The sequence below is a fragment of the Theropithecus gelada genome, chromosome 9, assembly GCF_003255815.1.
Source record: "Theropithecus gelada isolate Dixy chromosome 9, Tgel_1.0, whole genome shotgun sequence".
Taxonomy (NCBI): domain Eukaryota; kingdom Metazoa; phylum Chordata; class Mammalia; order Primates; family Cercopithecidae; genus Theropithecus; species Theropithecus gelada.
In genome coordinates, this window is record NC_037677.1 from 79,427,629 (window position 1) to 79,452,665 (window position 25,037).

The 25,037-nt window shown below is 34.3% G+C and overlaps 1 protein-coding gene across 16 annotated transcripts in view; it reads left to right on the forward strand.

Moving 5' to 3' along the window:
- Window positions 1–25,037, forward strand: part of PCDH15 (protocadherin related 15) — a 1,828,063-nt gene that overhangs the window by 838,193 nt on the left and 964,833 nt on the right. For 15 of the 16 annotated variants that reach the window (XM_025396103.1, XM_025396104.1, XM_025396102.1 and 12 more), the window contains exon 1: window positions 1,702–2,068. The exons of the other annotated variant lie outside the window; for it this stretch is intronic. The gene's annotated coding sequence lies outside the window, so the exon portion shown is untranslated. Of the gene's footprint in view, window positions 1–1,701; window positions 2,069–25,037 lie in introns of those variants that run through there. 16 annotated transcript variants of the gene reach the window in all.

The window sequence follows — 25,037 nt, forward strand, 5'->3', positions numbered from 1 at the left end:
TGTGTTTTCAAACTGGTTAAAACTTAACCTTTATTCATCTTGCAGTAAATATTGCATTTTTCACATTTCATTAAATGCGTTTTTCTGAAAACTAGATATTATAATTTAGTTTTGAAAAACGAAAATCAGCTGTTGTCATTGACAAGTGTTCAGTTAATAATAATTGCTCAGAGATGATGAGGAAGGGATAATATTTTCTGTTTTCTAGCTGTATTTCTGATGTGTCATCAGAGTTATAATTGAACATTACCAGGAATGAGGCTGAATAGTCATTAGTAAAAATAACTACACTTAATAATTCTTATGGTTACTGAAACAATCTTGTAATACCAGCTGTTCTGTTTAACAAATATCAATATATGGATTGTTCCACACGTGAAACATTTAATGAAATGACCAAAAAATATCTTCTCATGCAAAATATGCACATTGTTTAAACATGTATCAATAAAGTTATCTTTATTAACACATCAATTTTAAAATCTAAAAATATCAATTATAACAACTGTATGTATTCACTTATTACAAGTCCTCATTGACTCCCACTGATCTGTGGTTTTAAGGAAGCAAGTAATTTAGTTTGTTTCAGTGTTACATAAAATAAAAACAAATAGGTTCAACTTGAGGATCGAGGTATTCATCTACAATTATCTGATTTATTTCTTAAAGATTTTTCCCTCCCTCTGGAAAACTGAGCCTGCAAGATAAGTCCAGTTTGTTTTAAATGAGATGTTATTTTCTGCAAATGTCTGTGTATAAATATTGGAACGTATCTGTAGGGATGGTGTGATTTTTCTTCTTAAATAGAGTTAATGTAGCATCCTAGTAAATAATCCACATGGTTCATTAAGAAAACGTGTTCTGGGGGATTTTTTGTCTGTGATACTCTTCACCTGTTATTTTCAACCAGCTTCAGTCTATTTGCTCTGTCACAATCACTACTAAAATATCTTCTTAAATGCTCATTTCTAGATCCTTCCTTCTAATATGCTCAGGTGAATACATGGGTGAAATTTAATATGGAATTGAAATAAATACTATGCAAGATAGATTCCTTAAGAAACGTTTCTCTGATTTATATGACATAATTGTATTTTACTAGTTTACCAGTCCATCTGTAAAACTTTGTTTTGGAGATTTCATATATTACAGTGTTTAAGAAATATGCTATAAGTTTTTTATAGTATATTTCTTCATGATACCCTTATATAGTACTAGCCACATGTGTCTGTAAAAATCTAAAGACTATTTTTGACTCCTATAGAATGTGTGAAGTTGTGAAATTTTTGTTTTGTTTTGTTTTTATGTCCCAAAGATGTGGAGGGCTTGATATGAGGGTAGATTTAATGAGAGAGAGAGAGAGAGGGAGAGAGAAAGAAGCTTAACAGATTATTTTGTCTTGTCAACGATATTGTTATTGAATGTAAGCTGCTAAACTTCTTAGCACCAAAGAAGTAACAAACAGTAAAAACAACTACACAAAACAGAACAGAGAATCAGACAGGCTGACGAACACAGTACAATAAAGCAGCCAGTACCGATGATCAGTGGACATCAATTTGTCTTTTGGGCTGTAGCACCTGCTACTAATTGGTGCAAAGAGCTCACCAGTCAGTGTGTGGTTTAGCGCACTCAGCTGTCTCCTGTATGTGCTGCGAGAAGCAAGATAGCTAATTGCTGTTGCTTCAGTGCCAGTGAAATCAACGTGCTGAGCTAATAGCGACAGATAGAGGGCAGACAGATTCCTGCGAGCAGCTTAGAGTTAGTTGCTTGTGATAACTAAGGCAGGTGGCATACATCTCAGAACGTGGAGAATGATGGTATGCTTTCTGAGTTAACATGTTGAAGTGTTTCGCTTTTTTTAAAAAATGTCTAGTAACATTTTCTTGATGATATGAGAGTGGATATCAATGCCTCACAGAAACAAGAGGTGGAACATGTGAATGAATCGTCTTGGAATTAGATTATGAGCATTGGTTCTTTTTAAAGGGATGTGCAAGAGGCAGCCTTGGCAAGAAAACTTGCTGCATAATCTTACGTGGACTAAAGATGAAACTTTAAACCGCAAGTAAGTTCTTCCCCGGCCCTTCTCTTATTTTTTTTCAAATTTAAGGCAGCAGTGAACCACAGAGAAAGTTAAGATATTCTTTCAGTACAATGATCTCTGTCACGATGCTACTTTCTGTCATGCTTGTTGAAAGAATAGAGTAGTAATGATGTGTAAGTAATTATTTGCTGGAAGAGTGAACACAACTGCATGTCCTTTTATTCTTCCTGATTACTGTCTGGTATTGTAATTTTGTTTAGATGACAATGTAATCTTTACAAAGACAGAAGCTTTTGAATTATAACTCTGGTTTGTTATTTGAAAGAATTTTTAGTCCTCAACCACTTTTTCTACTTCCTTCAACCTGACAAAATATAGAAAAATGGCGTCAGAATTGACATTTTGTGTGAGTGCAAATATTGATGATTTGTTTTATGAGTGGTTGTTGCTGGAGGTTATAGTTGGTAGTTGAGTTAAAGTAGCTAATTCTGCATCACAATGAACAGTATTTTTTATATTTTTTGTGAGTATACTGATATTTTTACCACAGACGTTTTAGTTTACTAGAATATCTACCTCTTTTGTAAGTATCTGGGAGCATTAACCATTTAGAATTTGAACCTAGGTCGACTTTATCCTTCTAATACAGAATTAATGCTAGATAGTATTAACACCTTTCTCACTTTGTCATGTGGCCTTTACTTTAAAAAATATACTTTGGTAGCTGTAGAGAAGGTGGGCCCTGAATAACAAGTTTCACGTTCAGTCTGTTGGTACTCCGTGTCTCTAGTACTCACAGACGGCCATCGATTTGATGGACTTGTAGCACGTATGCAGAAAGCCATTGTTAACTAGAGTATAATACCATGGCCTCCTGTAAGGTTAACTCCAAGTCACACTCATTTGCTTTCACAAAAGAGCCAATTGTCAAATCTAGTAACCAGATACTTAAGTTATTATGTTGCTTAATGTTAGAGAAACAAATAATCTCTAAAAGAAGCATATTTTGAGCATAAAATGCTTGCTGTGGTTTGCCCAGCAAGTATGAGGCTTTTTTGTATCTGCTCATGTGAACTGTTTTTTTTCACAGAAAATTGGCTTTACTATTAGTTTCTTTAGTTTGCTTAAGTTGTGGCTAAGTGTGAGAGAGTGAATGTATCTGCACATGTGTGTCTTCAAGTTTCAGCAACTTGATCCCCTTGACTGTGGACTCATTCTCCTATGAAATAAAAGTGCTATTTAATGGGTGCCCAATTCCACTGAGTGGTGACCTCCTAACCCCTCAGCTGTTGCAATTATGTGCTGAGCAGGAAACTTGAATCCCTACAACTTTGCCCCCCAGATTACCCTTAAATATAATCATTAAGGGACCTGAACAGGTCAGAGTTAGTTTGTGCTACCCAAGTGTCAGCAACTTCTCTGGAAAATTATGGCATGAAGTTTTGAATATTATTCACAAAAAATATTTAAACACTTCATTCTCTAGGAAATTTTTTAAAATATAGTATATCCACTGATAATATTTGATAAGTATCTGAACTATAAATTAGTTTTTAAAAAACACTAATAACTATACTTTAAAAAAAACCTCAGTGAAAGATGTATGTCCATTACAACTTTGCTCTTAATTTGTTCACGTTTAAATTTTGCATAGTATGTGTTGTATCTTTTTATCATACAACTTTAACAGCAGATAAGCAGACATAAATTGTTTTTTATGCCACTTGCAAAAATTCTGCAGTATTTGTTTCAGAGCTTATGTTTGAAATTAAAGGCAAAAGGTAATTATTATTTTTTATCGAAGGAAATCACTATTATTATTTGATCACAAAATGTATGTCAAGCAAATACATGTTGAGGAATTAATGATTCCTTTGGATTATCACTTTATCACGAGAACTTTTACTCCCTAGACAAATTATGAGCCTTCTCAATAATAGTAAAATATAAAACCAAAAATTACAAAGTAATTCCCTAAATGTGACCACTTTATTGGGTAGGTGAGTGTACTCCCCCTTTCTGTAAATGTGCAGATACAATTTCAGACTATAGGATTTTTTTTCCTGCTTAAATGGTGTAAAACAATAGGTTTTCATAAACCAGCTGTTGTATCAACTTTTTCCTAACACAGAAGCCTCCCTTATATATTTACATTTTATTGTATCCCTAACGATGGGAGAAATACATGGTTTTAAGTTTCACTGAGGATCTCAACCCTTGGAAAAGTTAGCAGAAATAATAATCTAAACAAAGATACCACACCACTTCATAAATTGATCATGTTTATTATCTAAAAGTTTAATTTTACTTTGGACTCTATTTTAAGAGTGGGTTTTGGTCATAGTCATTTTGTTTGTATTTTTCCATTTTTTAAAAGAGTTCTTAGTATCGGGATCACTTGTGAACTAGAACCATTTTGTCATTCTATGTATCTGTGGTTTTCACATACAAAGTAAGACTATACAATTATAAAATTGAAAAGAATGTTTTACTTGTCAGGGATGGCATCCAAAAACTATTTTTGTTACTCTCAACTAAAACTTTGTTTGAGGTTTGATACGTTTTCTTTTGTAATGAGATGTTGTTGTTGTTGTTGTTAACACTATAGTATGACAGAATGTGGATTCAAAACTAACAGTGACCTGGGGGGTGTCATTTATTAGTTTCAGACTCAAATATCACCAAGTTGCATCTAAGGGTATTGGAAGGAAGTATGGCAACTCATTAGTGCTCATAGTCAATTTCGAGTGAGGGGAAAAAATAAAAGCTAATGTGAATAATTTATGACCAGATTATTTTCTCTTGATAGAGTCGCTATATAAATTCCAGAGGTGTAAATCACTCAGAAACTGTAACATTTATTTAAATTGAATACTGGAAGCACTTAGGTTGAAATGGTGACAAGAACTGAGAATACACCCAGAGATTCCAAATACACATGTTAATTTGTTACATGTATGGATGGCAGGGGCAGAGTGGGAGGTAATTTTGAATGTGAGAGTGACTAGCTTGACCTTAAAGTACAATTTCCAACTGTGATGTATAAACTGAAGTGAGAGACTTGGAAGAATATGCAGACAAATGTGACTTAGTCTCAGCCTAAAAGTCAGTCACATTGAGTAAGATGGACACATACACCCTGCCCCACCCCCCCCACATCACATGTGTGTGCTATTTATTAATATAAGGAGCATAGAAACATCATATTCTGGCCCAAGGACAACAATTATTTTCCTTGAGGTCCTCAGCATAACCCCTAAACATTTGTTCCTCAGTGTCCACATTTAAAATATACAACTTGTAAATGAAGCCAGGAAAATGAATAACAAAACTGTAAATTGCTAAATAATTTAAGATACAAATAATTGTTTTAATCTTGTACCAATTACTTCCTAAGATGATCGTGTGTGTGTGTGTGTGTGTGCGCGTGTGTATCAACAATAACAGCAACAAAATAATTGCCACCTAAAGAGTAAAAGTTTCTGAGCACTGTAATGGACAAATTATTTTACATCATAAGTTGTTTAAAGGTTGCACTCACCGTTAAATATCAGATCATGGCTATTGAAGCTATAAATGTAAGAGGCAAAAGCAGTCATTATTTCAAGAAACTAAAGAAAATGAAGCATTTCTTTCCTTCAAGTTGGTAAATGGAAAAGTTCAAAGCTTGTTTATTGTGCTTCTTGATGGATAAGAAATTGATAGGAGGTGTAACTTTCTGTATGGCTTTTAGAGTGTAAGCATTCTCAGGCCATGGCAATTGTGTAGTTCTCATTACTTTGAAAAGTCATTCATTCTCATGCCTAGTGAAAGGGCGAGTTTCCAATAGAATTAAGCACTGTTTCCTGACCGGGGGAGGACAGCGGTGTGTGCGATGAAGTGCATCATTCAAAAGGAAGCCCAGCTAATGAATGCTCTCCCTGTTGTTTTCATGGAGGTGTCAGAATAAGCCTTTTCTGATTCTGCATCACTGAATCCTTATGGAAATGCAAATTGTTTATCCAAGGACAGTGACTTTTCTTTTTGCTTTATCATTTAAGGGACTTATTTCTTCAACTTTGCAGCACGCCACTGGAATCCAGAGAAGGATCACTAAAACTGGAAGAGAGTATTTTACTACTTTAGAACCTTACATCTCTGTCTCAGAGACAGAGGCAGACACAGATAAGTCGCAGAGAGATATTCACAGAGATACAAACTCAAAGAGAGATACAGGGATAGTCACACAAAGAAAACGAGAGAGACTCACAAGGGAAAATATAATGAAAGTTAGAGACAGTCAAAGATAAGAAAAAGAGAAAGGGAACAGAAAGAGAAACTGAGATATACAGTTAGAAAAGAACAGAAAGACAGAGAAGTGGAGATAGGGTCAGAGAGAGAGAAAGGTAGAAGCAGAGTGACAGGCAGGGAAAACACAGGGTCAAGAAAGACAGAAATAGATTGCCAGAAAGACAAATAATAAACAAAATGAAACAGACAAACAAACAAAAAAGTTAAGAGATAGGGAAAGGGATATAAAGATAGAAAGTCTGAGAGAGAGAGATAGAAAGGGAGACTGAGACAGGCATACATACCGATAATAGGAAGGTTGATATATAGATACAGATACCTAGATGATAGCTAGCTAGCTAGATAGATAATATAGAAAGACAGAGAGAGAGTCTGTGATCTAAGCATGGAGAATGAAATCAAATGTGTATATGTAAGAGAGAGGCTGTGAGGTGGGTCTTCTAGTTCCAATAACTGTTGCTATAGAGAATTGACAGTAAAATAAGAATAGAGAACCAGATGGAATTGAGCTTTAATTCTATTCCACTCCCTTACCAGCAAGGATCAAGTTGTTTAACTTCTCTGAGCCTTGGTTTCTGTCTATAAAGGGTAATAAAAGGATATAATTCACATATGTAAAGTACACAAGCACAGAACCTGAAACCAAGGTATATTTCAGTACATGGAGATTGATACTTATCATTATCGTTGACATCAACATAATTATTTAGGTATAATTCTTGAAAGCAAAAGCATTGGTGTCAGAGGTCAAGGCATCAGAGGTCAAGTTAAATCCTTGTTTCAACCCTTATTCTGCATAGAATAGAGTAAGTAATTTAATATGGGTAAGCTATAGTTGCATCACCTGGAAAACTCAGGCATTTTCTATCTCATAGTCTTGCTCTCTTAATTAAATGAAAAAGCATATTTCATTTGAGGCTTTGCACATTGTATTTTAGTAATTCCACTAACTAGTTCAGTGTCCAGAATTTAGTAAGTACTCTATAAATATTTAATGAAAGAATACATATTTGCTCTGAATATTAGTTTCCATAGAGTATGGGAAAGTTGAAATGATGTTTTGGTTTTTTAATATGAAACATTGCAATGAAACAATCAATTTCCTCCTGTCTGCTTTGCAGAGAATGGTGGTATTGGTTTGCAGAATTGCTAGAAAAGATGTCTCCCTACTGTCCATCCTACTTTCTTAAAGCCAACTGAAGTAATAGTTTTGAGAATGGACGTTTATCTTTTCCTGGTGGTGACTTGGTCATTTTTATTTAATTGCTTAATATAAGGACTGGTTGTGGAAGAGAGAGGTGGTAGGAATTTTTAAAAAGTAAGTGAATGTTTATAGTAAGATGAGTGAAGATCAAATAGGGACAAGGAAAAGTGGACAATTAAGTTAGAAAAAAAGCATAAAACTGAGAAGTGTGGAGAATTTTAAATGAGACACATATACTTCTTTTTCTGAATTTCAAGAAAAGATGGGAGAAAATATCATTATAAAGAATGTGTATGATTTGTAAGTGAAAATGTACAATATGAAAGCACTAAGGCTATCCCTAGCTATAAGGCAGATTATGAGAAAATGAACCAATTTGCCAGAAAGTACTCAAATTTTGATTTTCAATTTTATGTTATGTTAAAAATTTGAACTTAAACAATTTTTGAATTTTACCATTCAGAACTCTTTTTACTAAACGTGTTATTACTAATGTTTGACTATATTTTTAAAAAGCAATCTAAGAATGCATGCAAGAGTTTGGTTTGAATGTTTACTTTCCTACTTTCTTTGATGTGTTGTTGAATGTATCTTATAAATGATAGAACAAAAAATATTTAGTGTATACTGTGTGCCAAGAGCTATGAATGGTGATTTTAAATATGCCATCCATTTAACCTCTACCAGGTAGGTATAGATTTCACCTCTGTGGTTAATTTTACTTCCGAATATGTGTGCATGAATCCCATCATTTAAGAGGTGTTGAAAGTTTGTTAACCTTACATTCCATCTGATATGGTAAGCATGAAATAAAATACTCCATTTTGGAACATTAGCTATAGTTACATTGGTGTGCTAATATTTTTCAAAACATGATAGCAAACATTTCATGCATCTTTACAAAGTTTATTGAAAAATTTCCATTCAGGATATACTGAGTTTTGCATAGCATACATTATATGAATTCTTATTTTGTATTTGTAAATCAGGGTTAAGGATAGAATAATAGTCAACTGAGCTTCAGATAATGAGGTTTCATTGTGAGAAATAAGGTTTTCTCAAATAATTTTCTAGGAGATGGTAACTTGAACGGAAGATACTGTGTAATTGAGAAAATGCCAAAGCAAAGAGCATTGCTCTGTGTTTATGAAATAAAATGCATGTTTAGTAAATAGTTGCCATTTTGATGTAGATTTATATTTCCTTTAAGATATAGATATATAGCTATGTATATATATCATATATATAGATATATATATCTTATATCATATATAGATATAGATAGATATATATAGCTATATAGATATAGATAGATATATATAGCTATATAGATATAGATAGATATATATAGCTATATATCTATATCTTAAAGGAAATATATATATATATCTCAAAGCAGTTTCTTAGAATTCATGATTATTTTAATCAAAGAAATAGCTGTGCATTGTTTTTAAAAAAGAACATTAAATTGTAAGTATAATGAAAAAAAAAAAAAAAAGAACACGTTCCTGCCCCTTTAGTCAAGTTTTCATATACAAGTTTGTTAAACCCTTTTTTGTGATGTTTCTTATTTTATGTATTCATATATTTTTAAATAACATGCTTATGATGTTATATTTTGATTTACCGATTCAAGATATTGTTTCTTCCTATTATACTACTTAACATTTGGTTATTTTATACCATCAGCACGTTTTTTTTATCCCACCCCAAGTTCTAAGCACAGATATATAAATATGTGTGTATATATATACACACACATACACATATATACACACACACACACATATATATGTGTATATATATGTGTGTATATATATAAATAAATTATGGCTACTTTACTACAATATGCAAAAATAGATTGTGTTTTTTCCCCATTTTTTCCATTATTAATTAATGCCTTTTTCAGCTTTGCTGAACCTGTATCTTTAATTTTTTTTTTGAGACATTCCACAGATCATGACAGTCATTAAATTTTTCTATGTCTTCAAAAATGCTGGCCACTAAATTCCATGAGTTTTCAGAGTGGCAGTCCTCCTTTCAATGGTTTTAAGACCCAGACTTATACTGCCTCATTGCCTCTGGGTGGGTGTATACAATCAACTTCCCTCTTGTATCCTAGGGTCAACAGAGACCTCATCCTGCTAGTGCACAATGTTGCTAACATTGTATAGTGATCCTTGACAAAGTCCTCTCTGTAGTAAGTATATATAAGCGTAAATCATGATGTGTATAAATGTGTTCCTTGACTTAGGCTTTTCTTAGAAATGTTCAGTGCTGCTTTTTAATTGGTTATTAAAATAGTCTTGTTGCATTTTATGCTCGCTGGTGACTACAATTTTAGAGTTTTGCTGCGATTTTAGAGAGTCGACTTGCAATGCTCTTTTCTGCAGAATGGGAGTGGAGGCTCAGCTACTCAATATCCCTGACAACAAGGGTGGGGATAAAGCACAGTGCTAACTAGCCTAGACTTGCAACATAGTTTTCAGTCTCATTGTTGCCCAGGTGGGGATGAAGGTTCACTTCCACTGAGCCCACTGACATTGAGTGGTGGTGGTGACGTGGAGTAGTGGAGCGAAACCTACAATTGACAAGGTCATCCTCATATTGCCTCCTTAATTAAGTCAGCTTGGTAGTAGGTAGGAATAGAGGCTCACCTAGTTCACTTGGTGGTTCAGGTGGAGGACTGTGCTAACAGCATGATATGGGTAGAAGTTGGGAGTGGGGGACTCAGTACATCCTCCTTCTTTCTGGTAGTGAATGAGATATAAGATCTCATCCTGCTAGTGCACAACCTGGCTATATTACTGTATTTGCCAGGGTTCTCTAGAGATACAGAATGAATAGAAAATTAGATAGATGATAAATAGGTTACTTACTTGTCTGTCTATCTGTAGATAGATAGACAAGAAGTCCCTAGGTCTGCAGTCAGCAAGCTGGAGATACAGGAAAACTGATGGTATTGATCCAGTCTGAATTTAAGTCTGATGGTAAGAGACTCACGTCCCAGTTTGAGGACAGGTAGGGAGAGCAACTTTTGTTCTGTTCAGGCTTTCAGTGGTTTAGATAAAGTCCATCCACACTTGGCTTGTCAATGTGCTTTACTGGGTTTAACAATTCAAATGTTAATGTCATTCACAAACACCTTTACGGATACACCCAGAATAATGTTTAACCAAGTATTTGGGTATCTTATCGCCCAGTCAAGTTAGCACATAAAACCATTCATCACAACTCCCTGAGTAGGTGAATTTAGTGGCAGTTACCTGCTTTCTCAGAAACAAGGTTGTCATTTGTGAAAAATCAGCTCCCTACATTGCTGAAGCCACTAGTGGGGTAGAGATGGGGCAATTTTTCCCCTTGGTATTTGGCTGGAGTAGGCAAGTATTGCCCAAAACTTTGTCGGTTTTTAGGCCACCCTTTTCCTGGTCCTTCGGATAGAGTAAATATATTTTTCTCGGAGCTTTTTGGGCCTGCATCTGTTTGCCATTCCATGTTGGAGCCCTGTACCAGATTATGGGCCAGAATAAGGAAACCTAGAGGGCTCAGTGCCATGTTGTTGTTGGCCCTTAGGTCTCCAGCCAGTCCACCTTCTTCTTTCTCCTTCTCTGGGTCATTCTATGCTCATTAATTATGTTGTGTACAAGGTTTTTGTGTTGTAACAAGGGGGGCTTCTTAATGAAATCAGAAGTCTTCCTAAGGCACATTGTAAAGATGCTACTCTACCTGCTCTGTGGAAATAGTCAATAGGTAGATGAGAGCAGAAATGAGAAATTAAGGGGCCAAAGCAGTAATTTAGGCACAAAGAAATGGTGGCTCAGCCTAAGGTATTAGCAGTGAGGTGGTCAGAAGTGGTTTTGATTCTGAATACATTTTAAAGATAGAATCAACATAATGTATTCAGATGGCTTAAATGTGAGATATGAAGTAAAGAGAGAGATTGGATGACTTCAAGATTTTTAGAATTGTTACTGAGATGGGAAGACTAATATGAACTTAGAAAGGCAAATTAAGATTTCATTTTTAAACATGTTATGTTTGAGATGAATATAATGCATACAATTTAGGTAACCCTGCAAGTTTAGAGCTCAGAGGAGAAGTTGGGCTGGATATAAATTTTAAGAAAAGAAAAGAAATGATCTCTGGACCTTAAATTTTAAGAAAAGAAGAGGTCAAGATTTCTAAGGGACCGTGATTCTATAAAGGATTAGATTCACAAGTTTGAATTCAACTTCAAACTCAGTGACCCATTAAGTGAATTATTAATGCAATTCCACTCTCTGTACCGTAATCGTGCTTCCACCTTTACTATTTTTCCTGAGATGTTCCATGCCAATTGTCACCAATGACTTGTTAAATTCAGTGGAAGATTTGACCTATCTGGATTAGTTGATATTGCTGAGTATTACCTCATATTTCCTTCATTTTAAGAAAAGAAGAGCTCTGGGCCCTTGAAAGCTTATAAGGATCAATTGTATCAAATACCATTAATGATTCCAGAAAGACAGGAACTGATAGTTACCGATTTCAAAAATGGAGGTCATTAGTAAACACGAGAAGCAGTTCAGATGCTGTGTTAGGATTGAAATAGAATTGGTCTAGGAGTATTTTGAGTATTTTGGTTGTTGTTATTATTTTTGTTTGTGGGTCTTAATATTTTTCTCTCAAGATCTCATTCTTATTCTAAGTTATTTGCTTTTTAAAAATTATATTTTCTTATCTTTGTGAGGATATTTACTATAATCATATTTATTTTAAAGAGGTTTTATTTGGCTACCTCACTATAATTCCCTCTCCCCATTCCCACCTTTTATTTTTTATTCTGGTTTATTTTCCATTTTGGGGGTTTCAGGTTTTATTCAAAGAGACTGATTAATCCTGCTTCTCCATTCACATTAAATTATTAGTTGAGTATACAGGTCATGGAAACACATGTATCTTCACGTGTAATTGTTTAATGTTTATTATTTTTCATGTAATTCTCTGTGGGTGGATTTTACGTCAACAGGATCTTGGGGCCGGGGGAATGATCTGCAACATGTGGCTTCCAAGCTTGCCCTGAGGATTTGTTACCCCAGATAACTTTTTTTGGGGAAAAAAATAAGCCTCCTGCAAAGAAGGTTTCATGAATAAAGACAGTATGGGATGTGGCATATAAGACTTCTCACTTGCCTTTGTCCAGAACTTAGTCACGTGGCCAAGCTTAACTATTGGGAAGTTGAGACAAGTACTTTTGCTATGTTTCTAAAAGATGAGGGAAATACATATACATATTTTAACATATATATATGTAAATATATACACATTTTAAAAAATATATGTGTGTGTGGATTTTTATTAGATAGCTGTCAGTGTCACTAGTAGCTGGGCACTGAAATGCTCTTTGGAAATCTGTGTGTGAGCAGAGCTTGTCAGCAGGTGGACATTCCTGTTTTCAAGCAAAGAGTCGACCTTACTTTCTTTGACTTAAAGTCTGGTGGCTCTCTGACAATTTCTTCAGAAAAAAAATCTCTTAGTTAGGGGGAAGTAGAAAGCTTAGCGGAAAATTGCTCAGAACTTGGGGAAGGATCCCTCTAATTTACCTATACCTTTATTTAATATTTTAACTGACACCACTACTCTTTCTTGATTTTCATGCTACCCTTATTTATTAAGTTTGTCATATTTTCTCCAGAGTCAATTTGATAGTATATGTTATCCATACTCACCCAATTTTGTCATTTGCAATGTGATTATTTTGTATTCTGCTTTAAATAATTATGACCTTCCATCTAGTTTCAAACGTTAAGAAACTTGCTGAATCACATCTTTGCTTTTATCACTTTTCTTTCCTGTGGTTTAATACTTTTTACAAATTTTAAACTGAGCTATGTGGAAGAAAATAAGTACTTTGGTCAATCTGAAATCTTAAACTCACACATTTGCACTTCAGACTTAAGAAAAGGTGATTTGTGGGATGATTGATTTATAAATAGTTGCATTTAAACATGAATTTAAACATCAATATGCTCACTGAATATCTTAATGTCAAGGTATCATAAATATACCAATTTTCACTGTAAAATAGTGATTATGATTGTTGCTAAGGAAACGTTTGGTTTTTAACCAAAGTATATGTTAATTGCTTGTCAGTAGTTTATATTTGTAGCTACTAAGTCACTCAAGCCTCTGTCTTTTGCTTAAAGCACACACACACTCATCTCCGCTGCAGTGCAATTTAATATTGAACATAGATGTTGAGGACATAGCAGGAGGAAAGAATAAGCTGTTAGACAACTTATCAGGAAATTCTCTCTCCTGCAGCTTCTCAGCAAGTCATAGGGTGAAAATTTAACAAGGGACAAAATAGAAACAAGATTTTTGGATAACTTATAACATTCACACAGAGTATGTCTTTAAGGATTTTTGTTTTTGTATTTGCTTTGGTGTTGGTCATACCAAAGACATTCTTATAAATGTTACAATATATCTTGGTTGTCAAATGAATTTTAAATATGAATGTTTTGGAAGTCATTCACTATGTTAGATGTACTTATGCTTTCTCATAGAAAAATATCAGCCACAATTCCTGAGACATTCAGTGTGACCCCTTATCCTGTATAGTTAGTATTATTCTCATGGGGAATATAAATATCTTCTTTGAAAGTTTCATATAGGAAATGACCAAGTTTCTAGGAGACCTTGATTCTATAAAGAATTAGATTCAAAAGTTTGAAATCAACTTCAAACTCAATGACCCATTGAGTGAATTATTAATGCAGTTCCACTCTCTACTGCAATCTTGCTTCCACCTTTACTATTTTTCTGAGATGCCTCATACCAGTAGTCACCAATGACTTCCTAAATTCAATGGAAGATTTGACCCGTCTGTATTACTTGATATTGCTGACTCTTCCCTCATCTTAGAATCTCTCCTCGCTCTTCTTTTACATAGCCTAACTTACACCTTTTGTTTATTTTTTGTTTATAATTATTTCTATTTTAAATCTTGTTACTGAAGACAGATTTTAGGTTTACTTTCAAGCTGTTCTTATTTTATGTATATCTCGTATATTAATGTTCTCAGATATACTTTCTTTTTTTTTTCCCACTCCAGCCTTCAGTATTACTTCTGATTTATTTTATCTACTGTTAAATTCTTAACTAATTTCTGTATACAGATGGTAGTTAAAATTAGAATATAAAGTATAATAAAAAAAGAAACAAAAAAATTGTATCTCTGACATCTCCAAATTTTATTCCATGTCTCAGACCTGTATAACCAACTGTCTTGTGGAACTTTCATTTGGATAGCCCATGATTATTTCAGATTCATAAGGTGTGAAACTAAGTTCATGATCTCTTCTCCATCCCTGCTTCCTAACCTCTAATTTTTCTTCCTTATAATCTTGTTTCATCGACTAATAACAATTAATATCATATTACAAGCTTGAAACCTGTATATCAGCCTTGTTTTCTCCCTGTTGGTTTCTGCTCATATTTCAAATGCTATATTTTTTCCCTGTTAATTATATCCCCTTAATAGCTTTAGAGTCAAACCTTCTTCCCATATTTTCCTTAAAGTTCTCATTATTTTTCATGTGATTCTCACCCTTCCTGTTTTTTGTTTCTCCCCTTCCTGTGCCTCTCTTCTTTCTTCCTCTGTTTTCTCTACAGTGCTGGCAGTCTTACGATGTCATTGCCTTGCTAAGATATTCCAACTTTTCTCATGCTCTTTATTCATGCTCTCCCAGATACTCTCTTTCTGCCTAAATACATTTATTCAAAAGAGAAGATAAGTAAATTTATTGTTCTAACTAATTGAAAACCTGGTGATATGTAACTGGCTTGCTACAAGCATAGCTGAACTGAAGGCTCAAACATGAATTTGGGATGTATCTCTCCATTGGCTTTGTTAGTTGAATCTGTCCTCAAATCCGTGTATTGGCTATCAGCAGCTTTGAGCCCTGAAGTTCATGCCCTGATGATTAAACTGAAAATCTCTGATTACCTGAATGGTTATCTACCCTATGAAGGGAGGGTGAAAAGTCTCTACTGGCTCATCCTGTCATGTTCTGCACTCTTGATTCCTGGAGAAGTCACTTTTAGATAATATAGAGGTAATGTGACTTGCCTTGCAGAAGAGGATACTTAACAGTAACTGAAGTGAGAAACATTGCCATAGCCTCTTACATTGAATCAAATTGTTTAGAATTTTGACACTATTGTTGACTATCACATAATGATATGTAAAATCTTAGATATATTTTCTAAAAAGTCAAATGCAAAAGTTGAAAAATACATGCTTTTAGATAAAGGATTGTATCATGTATTTTATATATTTATTTGTATAACAGTCACAAAGCATATATTATGATGATTTTTGTAAAAATTGTTTTTTTTTTCTTTGTATCTTTATGTAGAATATTTTGGAAAGCTTTTAAATGTTGGCCTATATTTATACCCTACTTTTAGCACGTATTTGTCAACCATTCTTTAGGACTTTTTCCACATTTTTATAGATAATTAGTGAACCAATTAACTGCATGATGCGATTCACATGTAAAGCAAGATCAAGTTTTTTAGAATCAAAATTGACATTCTATCTAAAGATGATATCTTCAAAGTTAGATGATTTAAGGCCATGAATTTTGTTAGACAAGTAAAATCTAGAACAAACGAATCTAGAGATATTATATAGAAATATAAATATCTTTACATAGTTAACTTTTGAGGAAATTAGCAAAGAAAATTGCAATGGGTACAAGTTATAAAATAAAACTTGTAATGATAATATGAAGACCTGCCATACCCTATTTGATTTTACTCTCATTATTATAAAACATTATAAATTGTTATCTTAGTAACAGAAACAGATTGATAAGAATACCGAAAGTCACATATTAAAGACTAAATGATAAACAACTATGGTTTGTCATTTCATTGTATTGACATAAATTCAAAGATTTATAAAATCCTATTCCACAAAGCATACCTTTCATTTAAAATTCTGCTTTAATAAAAACGTATCTTTCTTATGACTATATTCCCAACAATATTGACCTGCGTGGTGCCAAAAAATATTTATTAAATGAATAAATCAGATTCGTTTCTCAAAACAGCTGTTTCTTGTGAATAATCTGTGCTTCATGTCTTTGATTTCTCTAAACAGAGCATTATCATGGATACTTGAAAAATAACTTGCCTGAATTGTCCAAAAAAAATATTTTGGGGACTATTGTGTCTATGTTTTTATCTGTTATTTTGGAAAAGTCTTGTATATGAAAGATCTTCTTCTAGAAGCTCCAACTTTAACTGGTGGAATAGAGTGAAGTAATAGAATGATGTGCCTGTTCTTGCTGATTATAATGTCATATATGATTCATTCAAAAGCTACATTCGAGACTTTATGGACTCCTCAGATGACATTATTCTCTTAAAATATTTCCTAGCATTGATATATAGATGAGAGCATGACTGCTATGCTCTCAACAAGCTGCCAGTTTTATGTCATACATTCTAAAAGCACAGAATTATAACTGATGGTGATTATGGGACTTTCACTTTCAGTAATTGCACCAATCAGTACAATTTCTTATATTACTACACCTGGAGAAGTGTAAGTGCATATTATATCATAAATGTGGACACTCAATACATGTAGTGAATGAAAAAAATATAGAATCCAAAATAAACACTTCAGTCTATAGCTCTAGGAACTCAATAAATTATTTATGAAAAAGGAAACTTTAACAACGTGTTAGGGAGAAGGGGGAGCTGATGGCGATCCCTGGGACTTCCCTGAGGTGCTCCATCTCTAGATGGAGATTAAGATATAAATGAGGATTTAGAGTCAAGCATAGGATGCCTTTTAAAAAATCTGTGTCTCTGAAGAGACAGATGAAGGTAAATCTTAACTCTGATGGCAGAATTTAAGATTTATCCAGGGAAATACATGCTTTTCCCCCCTTGTCTCAGCCTAAGTTTACAAAGAATTAGAATAGAAGGTCTTGAAATCTGAACAGCCATTTGTATTCATGTTGTTACCCAAGGTTATTGTACAAGGGAATTTTGAGATTCTGCGTCAAAGGTTGAAGAATGCTGGAAAATCAGCACTCCCTCGGGAATGTTAATTAATTCAGATCAAAAGGGGATCCAGGACACTCATCAAATCTGTGCAAGGAATAACTCTAGGGGTTGTTTCTTAAATAGTCTCTCAGGAATTGTATACATAACGCTTCTTAAGTATTACCCTACTTGGGAGTTAATTAGAGGGCTAAAATATGAAGCTTAAGAAAGGAAGAGGTGATTGTGAAAGAAAAACGAAATACATTTTATTTTGGTATTAATTCTGAGGTATGCAGCTAGGTAGAAGAATAAAGAAAAAATGTTGAGGCAGGCTGTATGCTTCTATGTATCCGAAAGAAAAAAATGAACAGTTATTTATTTATTTATATTTTTTTGACCACCAAAAGTTTGAGAACAAGAAGTTATTTTCCAAGAAGAATGAAAAAGAAAGGCATTTTTATAAAATGGAACTGACTTTACGCTGTCTTTCCTTTTTGTGTTTTACCTGCTCTGTATCATCTTCTGACCTGATATTTGGGTCATATCGGGTAGATGAACTCTGTGTTCCATTCTGAAATGCAGGCCCACTTCCTACCTCGCTCAGGAATGTCTTAGGGCTTAGAGAAGGACTGATGACTGACATGATAGAAATGAAGCCATTAATGGGTTCAGTATGCAATGGGGGTTGGGAGCTGGGTGAAGTCGGAGGTAGAAAAAATAAAATATATAAAAATTAATTCATTCACGTAGATTCATCTTCAGATTATTCAAGACCAAAACCAGCATGTATAAAGATATAAACAAAACAAAAAGCGGTAACATATTATATGATTATGCAGAGTTATGCAAATATATATTGCCTTTTCCCCAGTATTTATGTTCCCCTTCTGATCATAGCACCACAATTTTCCCTGGATTACATTTTTCCCCATCGCTAATTCTACTTTTGCATGATTTCACGATGTTACATATCATCTATTTCTTTCCAGATGTAGGACTACCTTAAGAATTTATTTTCAGGCCAATCTAGTGGTGATTAATTGATTCTCAGTTTTTGCTTGTATAGGAAAGACTTTACTTCTTTTTCATGGCTAAACAGTAGCTTTGCTGGACATAGTATTTTTGAACAATTTTTTTTTTCTTTCAGCACTTTGAGTCTATTATGCCATGATTCCTGGCTTGTTCTATTTCTACTGAGAAACCTGCTCTTAGTCTGGTAAAAATTACCTTACATGTGACTAGATACTTTTCTCTTGCTGTTTTTTTTTTTTTTTTTTAATTCTTTTAAGATCTTTTCATTAATTTTTTTTTTTATTTTTTTAAATTTCAGTAGCTTTAGGTGTACAAGTGGTCTTTGGTTACATGGATAAATTGTATAGTGGTGATATGGTTAGGCCTTGTGTCCTCAACCAAATCTAATCTTGAATTGTTAACTTCATAGTCCCTATAACCCCCATGTGTCAAGGAAGAGACTAGGTGGGGCTAATTAAATCTTGGGGGCAGTTTCCTGTATGCTGTTCTCATGATAGTGAGTGAGTTCCCACAGGACCTGATGGTGTAATAAGGGATTCTTCCCCCTTCACTCAACACTTCTCCTTCCTGCCGCCACGTGAATAAGGTACCTTGCTTCCCCTTTGCCTTCTGCCATGATTGTAAGTTTCCTGAGGCCTCCCTAGCCAGGATGAACTGTGAGTCAATTAAAACTCTTCTTCATAAATTTCCCAGTCTTGGGTAGTTGTTTATAGCATTATGAAAACAGATTAACACAATTGGTAAAGTGTGAGATTTTAGTGCACCCATCACCAGAGTGATGAAGACTGTACCCAATATACGGCTTTTTATCTCTCTCATTTGCCTCCCACCCTCCCTGCTTTGGAGACTCCAGTATCCATAATTCTCTTTGTCTTTTATTTTTAATAGTTTTACTGTAAGTATCGGTAAGAAAACCCTTTGCGTTGTATCTATTAGGGAATATTTAATCTTTCTGACTCTGGAAGTCCATTATCTCTCTGAAGACTTGGGAAGTTTTCAGGTCTTACTTTATTAAGCAGGTTTTATATGAATTTTTATGTTTCATCTTCATCAGAAACTTCATAATGCAAATATTTATTTGCTTAATAATGTTACATATGTCTCACAGGCTTTCTTTATTATGTTTAATTTGTTTTCTTTTTTTACTTTTCATCATTTCTTCTTCATTTCTTTTTATTTGTTTTTTATTATTATTATCCTTTAAGTTCTAGGGTACATGTGCATAACGTGCAGGTTTGTTACATATGTATACATGTGCCATGTTGCTGTGCTGCACCCATCAACTCATCAGCACCCATCAACTCGTCATTTACATCAGGTATAACTCCCAATGCAATCCCTCCCCCCTACCCCTTCCCCATGATAGGCCCCGGTGTGTGATGTTCCCCTTCCCGAGTCCAGGTGATCTCATTGTTCAGTTCCCACCTATGAGTGAGAACATGCGGTGTTTGGTTTTCTGTTCTTGTGATAGTTTGCTGAGAATGATGGTTTCCAGCTGCATCCATGTCCCTACAAAGGACACAAACTCATCCTTTTTTGTGGCTGCATAGTATTCCATGGTGTATATGTGCCACATTTTCTTAATCCAGTCTGTCACTGATGGACATTTGGGTTGATTCCAAGTCTTTGCTATTGTGAGTAGTACTGCAGTAAACATACGTGTGCGTGTGTCTTTATAGCAGCATAATTTATAATCCTTTGGGTATATACCCAGTAATGGGATGGCTGGGTCATATGGTACATCTCTAGTTCTTCATTTCTTTCTTCTTGTTTGATAAGGTTATTTCAAAAGATGTCTTCAAGTCAAAAATTTCCTTCTTCTCCTTCATCTACTTTACAGTTAAAGCCCTCAGTAGTATTTATAATTTCAGTCACTGAATTTTCCAGTTCCAGAGTTTCTGCTTAATTTTTTCTCATGATACCTATCTTTTTGTCGAATTTCTCATTCAGATAATAAATTACTTTTCTTATTATTTAAACATTTTTTTCTGTGTTTTCTTGTATCTAACTGTTTCTTTGTTAATTATTATTATTCTTTTTCAAGCATTCCATAGATATCCTTTTAGGGGTGGGTTCTTTTACTGGAAAATTATTGTGTTCCTTTGAAAGTGTCATGTTTCCTTGCATTTACCTGATTTGTATCCCTCCACTGATATCTGTGCAACTGGCTGAATAGTTTCTTTTTCCAGTTTTATGGAGTAGCTTTTACAAGAAAAGACTTCTTTCCTATAGATGTGTCCTAGAGTGTTGGTTTGGTAGAGTGCTTTGGCTTGGGTTCTGGTGGGCACAGTAGTATAGTCTTCATATGATTTATCTGATTTTAATTAATATCAGTGGTGTGTGTGAGTGTCTTGGTAGCATAGACTACAGTTGTTTGTAAAGGCAGTGGTGAGGCCTTGCTGGAGAGAAAGATGTTGGGATGGCCAACTCTCCTGTGTGTGGCAGTACCACCACTGGATGTGATGGGGACTCCAGTGGTAGCAGGCTTGGTGGGCTAGTTCTTAGGTCCCTGGGGTCATGTACAAGCTTGTGCCAGCTCTGCCGCTAAAGGAGATGGGGTTCTCTTTCAGATTATCTCAGCACCAAAGATATTAGCAAAAAAATCAGCCTGAAGGGAGAAACCAATTGAGAGATAATAGACATTCTGGGTACTAAAGTTAATGAATTCTTCTGTAATCAATTAGAAATAGAACAGATTTGGTAGGTTAGTACTTTTACATTTTACATTATTTGACACATACAATTGGAGCCATACTCTTTGCTAGATAACAGGAAAACAATAGCATTGATTTTAGTTTATATTTCTGAGCATTTCACAACACTTACGTAGGCATTATGAGCCTAATTTTAAAGATATAGAAACTGAGGTTCACAGAGTTTTAAGTGAACTACTGCAATGTAAATTGTGGTTTTTCAATAGTTCTTTTCACAGTAGGTTACTAAATCATCTGTTCTGTACAGAATACTTTGAAAGGTTTCTCAATTCTGTTTTACAGATCTGTCTCATAACTTTGCTTATTAAAGAATGTATATTGCTTTTTTTTAAAGCCCCTTATCTCTAAGACTTACAAGCCTGTTTGAATTATTTGCCAATGGGTTTTTCTTGTACTGTGACAAATCTAAATTACTTGATAAAGCATAATATATCTTTGTAAGGTTTTGTCTTTCTAAATGTAAACACATAGTACCAGCTGTTAGGTAATTGAAAGCAGGAACCTTGTGTTTGAAATATTTCTTCCTATTCGTAATATTCTTTCAAAGCACCATTTTATTTCCAGAAGAAAGAATGTGTTTAAAGGAAGCAAATTGTAAAGATGTTTAGTGAGCTATGATATTCAAATCCAGTGAAAAGAAAAAAAAAAAGATAGATTTAGAGAACTAATATCTTACAGTTCGGATATTTAGAAAATAATAATTTTTATTCAAAACATTTTTTCCATAGGCTGAGTCATTCATAGTATGTTTATTGGAAAACTATGTTAGTGTTACTGATTCATTAGAGTGACTTCATTTCAATAACTAGCTTTTCATCAGTTGTAGAGTATCAATTTTATAATCGTATTTCAGTAGAAAATAAACTTACAGTAAATGTACTTTGATGATAAGTACACTATTATCTCACAGGCATTAATATATAAAAAAGGGTCAGTATATTCAAAGAAATATGGTAAGTGTCTTCCTATATTTGACAATGTCTACATAGATGTATTAAATTTTGTGAGTACTATGGATGTCATATAAAATATATTTGATTTAGGGCCTGTCAGTGGGTAGTGGGCTAGGGGAGGGATAGCATTAGGAGAAATACCTAATGTAGATGATGGGTTGATGGGTGCAGCAAACCACCATAGCAACTGTATACCTATGTAACAAACCTGCACATTCTGCACATGTACCCCAGAACCTTTTAAAGTATAACAAAAAATAAATATTTTTTTTAAAAAGTCAAAACACATATATAAATATATTTGACTTTTCTCACTTGGACTAGGTCCCAAATGTTTTATGGTATGAACTATTGATGATATTTCTTTAAAAAGTGGCTTAGGTAGAGGTGATAAAGTAGGATCTAAGGTAAACTTTTCCATATTGAAGTTCTTATTATCCCTTACCATAGGCTGTGCATGTCATTTACTCCCACATTACTGTATTGGAGACTTTATAGCAATGCTGTTTTTCTAAGGAGTTTACATTTTATTGGACCATTTTAAGTTTCCGATTTAGTTTTGATCTCTGTTGACAATCGGGCATCTATATCATTCAAAGCTACTGTGATTAAGGAAGCTACCAAATATCTCCAAAGTAATTTGTTCTCATTTGTTAAAAGATAATTTCTATTCTAGAATTTTCTTTTCTTTTCTTTTCTTTTTCTTTTTTATTTTTTTTTTTTTTTACAATTGCTTTATCACCTGATGAGTGTAAAAAATGCCTCGTTTTTATTCACATCTCAAATCCTGATGTTTCGAGCTCTACTCTTTGGCGAGAAACTTGATAGTGTTTTCCTAAGCTTTCCTTCCTCAAAATGTTTCCCAGAATGTCTCACTATTATGAGGAACAGCTCATTTTTGTCAGATTATGTTGATTATGAAATAAATATTACATAGATTTTAGTGAAAAGTATGAAGAATAATGCATTAAAAAATCCCATCCTCAAGGGAGATGTTTCGGGTTTCACATCTCCTTTTCAGAACAAACAGTTCTCCTGATTCCCAAGTCTTGCAGATTTTGCAGTAAACAATTGACCCACAACTAGCTAATGCTGACATCTCACCATGTCCCAAAGATTTTTGTATTTACATTGGAGCTCAGACTAATAACCGTCCATTGCATACAAGCTATCAAAACTGATTGGCGCACTTTTCTCTTTCTCTTAAAATATATCCTCTTTGTGGTGAGGGCTTTCCTGCTGGCGTGCTCAAAAGTGGTCAAGTATTCCCTAAAACTTCTGTGTGGCACCTTACACGAAGTACTGTCTTACTTATCTTACATGAATGACAGCAAGAATTATTTGAGAACTTCTCTGGGGAACATTTTGTAATTCTATATAGAATTCAAGCAAACCACCGCAAAGAGCTAAACAATATAGAATTTACCACTGCTGTTTATGGGAATAAGTGCAAATATTTCTTATATGCTTGCTATGTGCTATAAATTATGACTCTGTAGTCATGAACATAAACAAATAGTGGCTAATTTAATCATACAAGGATGTTTTCTGGAGGATATTAGCCCATACAACTATTGAGAAGGTTTGAGAATGAGACTAGTTTATAAAAATGCTGCAGTAAAGCCTCAGGGGTCTATGTAGGAAGCACAAATCAACAATGTCGATAGAGCACCACCAATTGAATGAATGAAGTCCATTTATTTTTCTCATTCTTGTGTCATTGTACTCACACTTCAAACTATTGAGAATGACATTAGGATTCACTTACACTCTGCTAACTCTCTGCTGTATTCACATTTTGGCTAGGGAAGGCAGGCCTCTTGATTAACATACCAGCCAGAGCATCACACAGTAGGAAATAATCAGGGTGCTGCATTCAACAGAAAGGGGGAGAAATGCTATATCCATAGGAAGAGAGGTAGATATAAATATATATATTAAATAAAAGTGCTTATTACTGAATCCTAGTCCTGATTACTACCAACTCTGACAGAGTTGAGGTTATAAAGAATTTGGCTTTATCCTCAATGCAGGATTCTGGTCAGCAACCTAGGTTACTTATTTCATTGTGGTGTATTTTTTTCTCTCTCTCTTTTTTTTTTTATACTTTAAGTTCTAGGGTACATGTGCACAATGTGCAGGTTTGTTACATATGTATACATGTGCCATGTTGGTGTGCTGCAGCCATCAACTCGTCAGCACTCATCAACTTGTCGTTTACATCAGTTATAACTCCCAATGCCATCCCTCCCCCCTCCCCGTTCCCCACAATAGGCCCTGGTGTGTGATGTTCCCCTTTCGGTTTCCAAGTGATCTCATTGTTCAGTTCCCACCTATGAGTGAGAACATGCGGTGTTTGGTTTTCTGTTCTTGTGATAGTTTGCTGAGAATGGTGATTTCCAGCTGCATCCATGTCCGTACAAAGGACACAAACTCATTCCCTTTTTATGGCTGCATAGTATTCCATGGTGTATATGTGCCACAGTTTCTTAATCCAGTCTGTCATTGATGGACATTTGGGTTGATTCCAAGTCTTTGCTATTGTGAGTAGTGCTGCAATAAACATACGTGTGCATGTGTCTTTATAGCAGCATGATTTATAATCTTTTGGGTATATACCCAGTAATGGGATGGTTGGGTCATATGGTATTTCTAGTTAGATCCTTGAGGAATCGCCATACTGTTTTCCATAATGGTTGAACTAGTTTACAACAGTGTAAAAGTGTTCCTATTTCTCCACATCCTCTCCA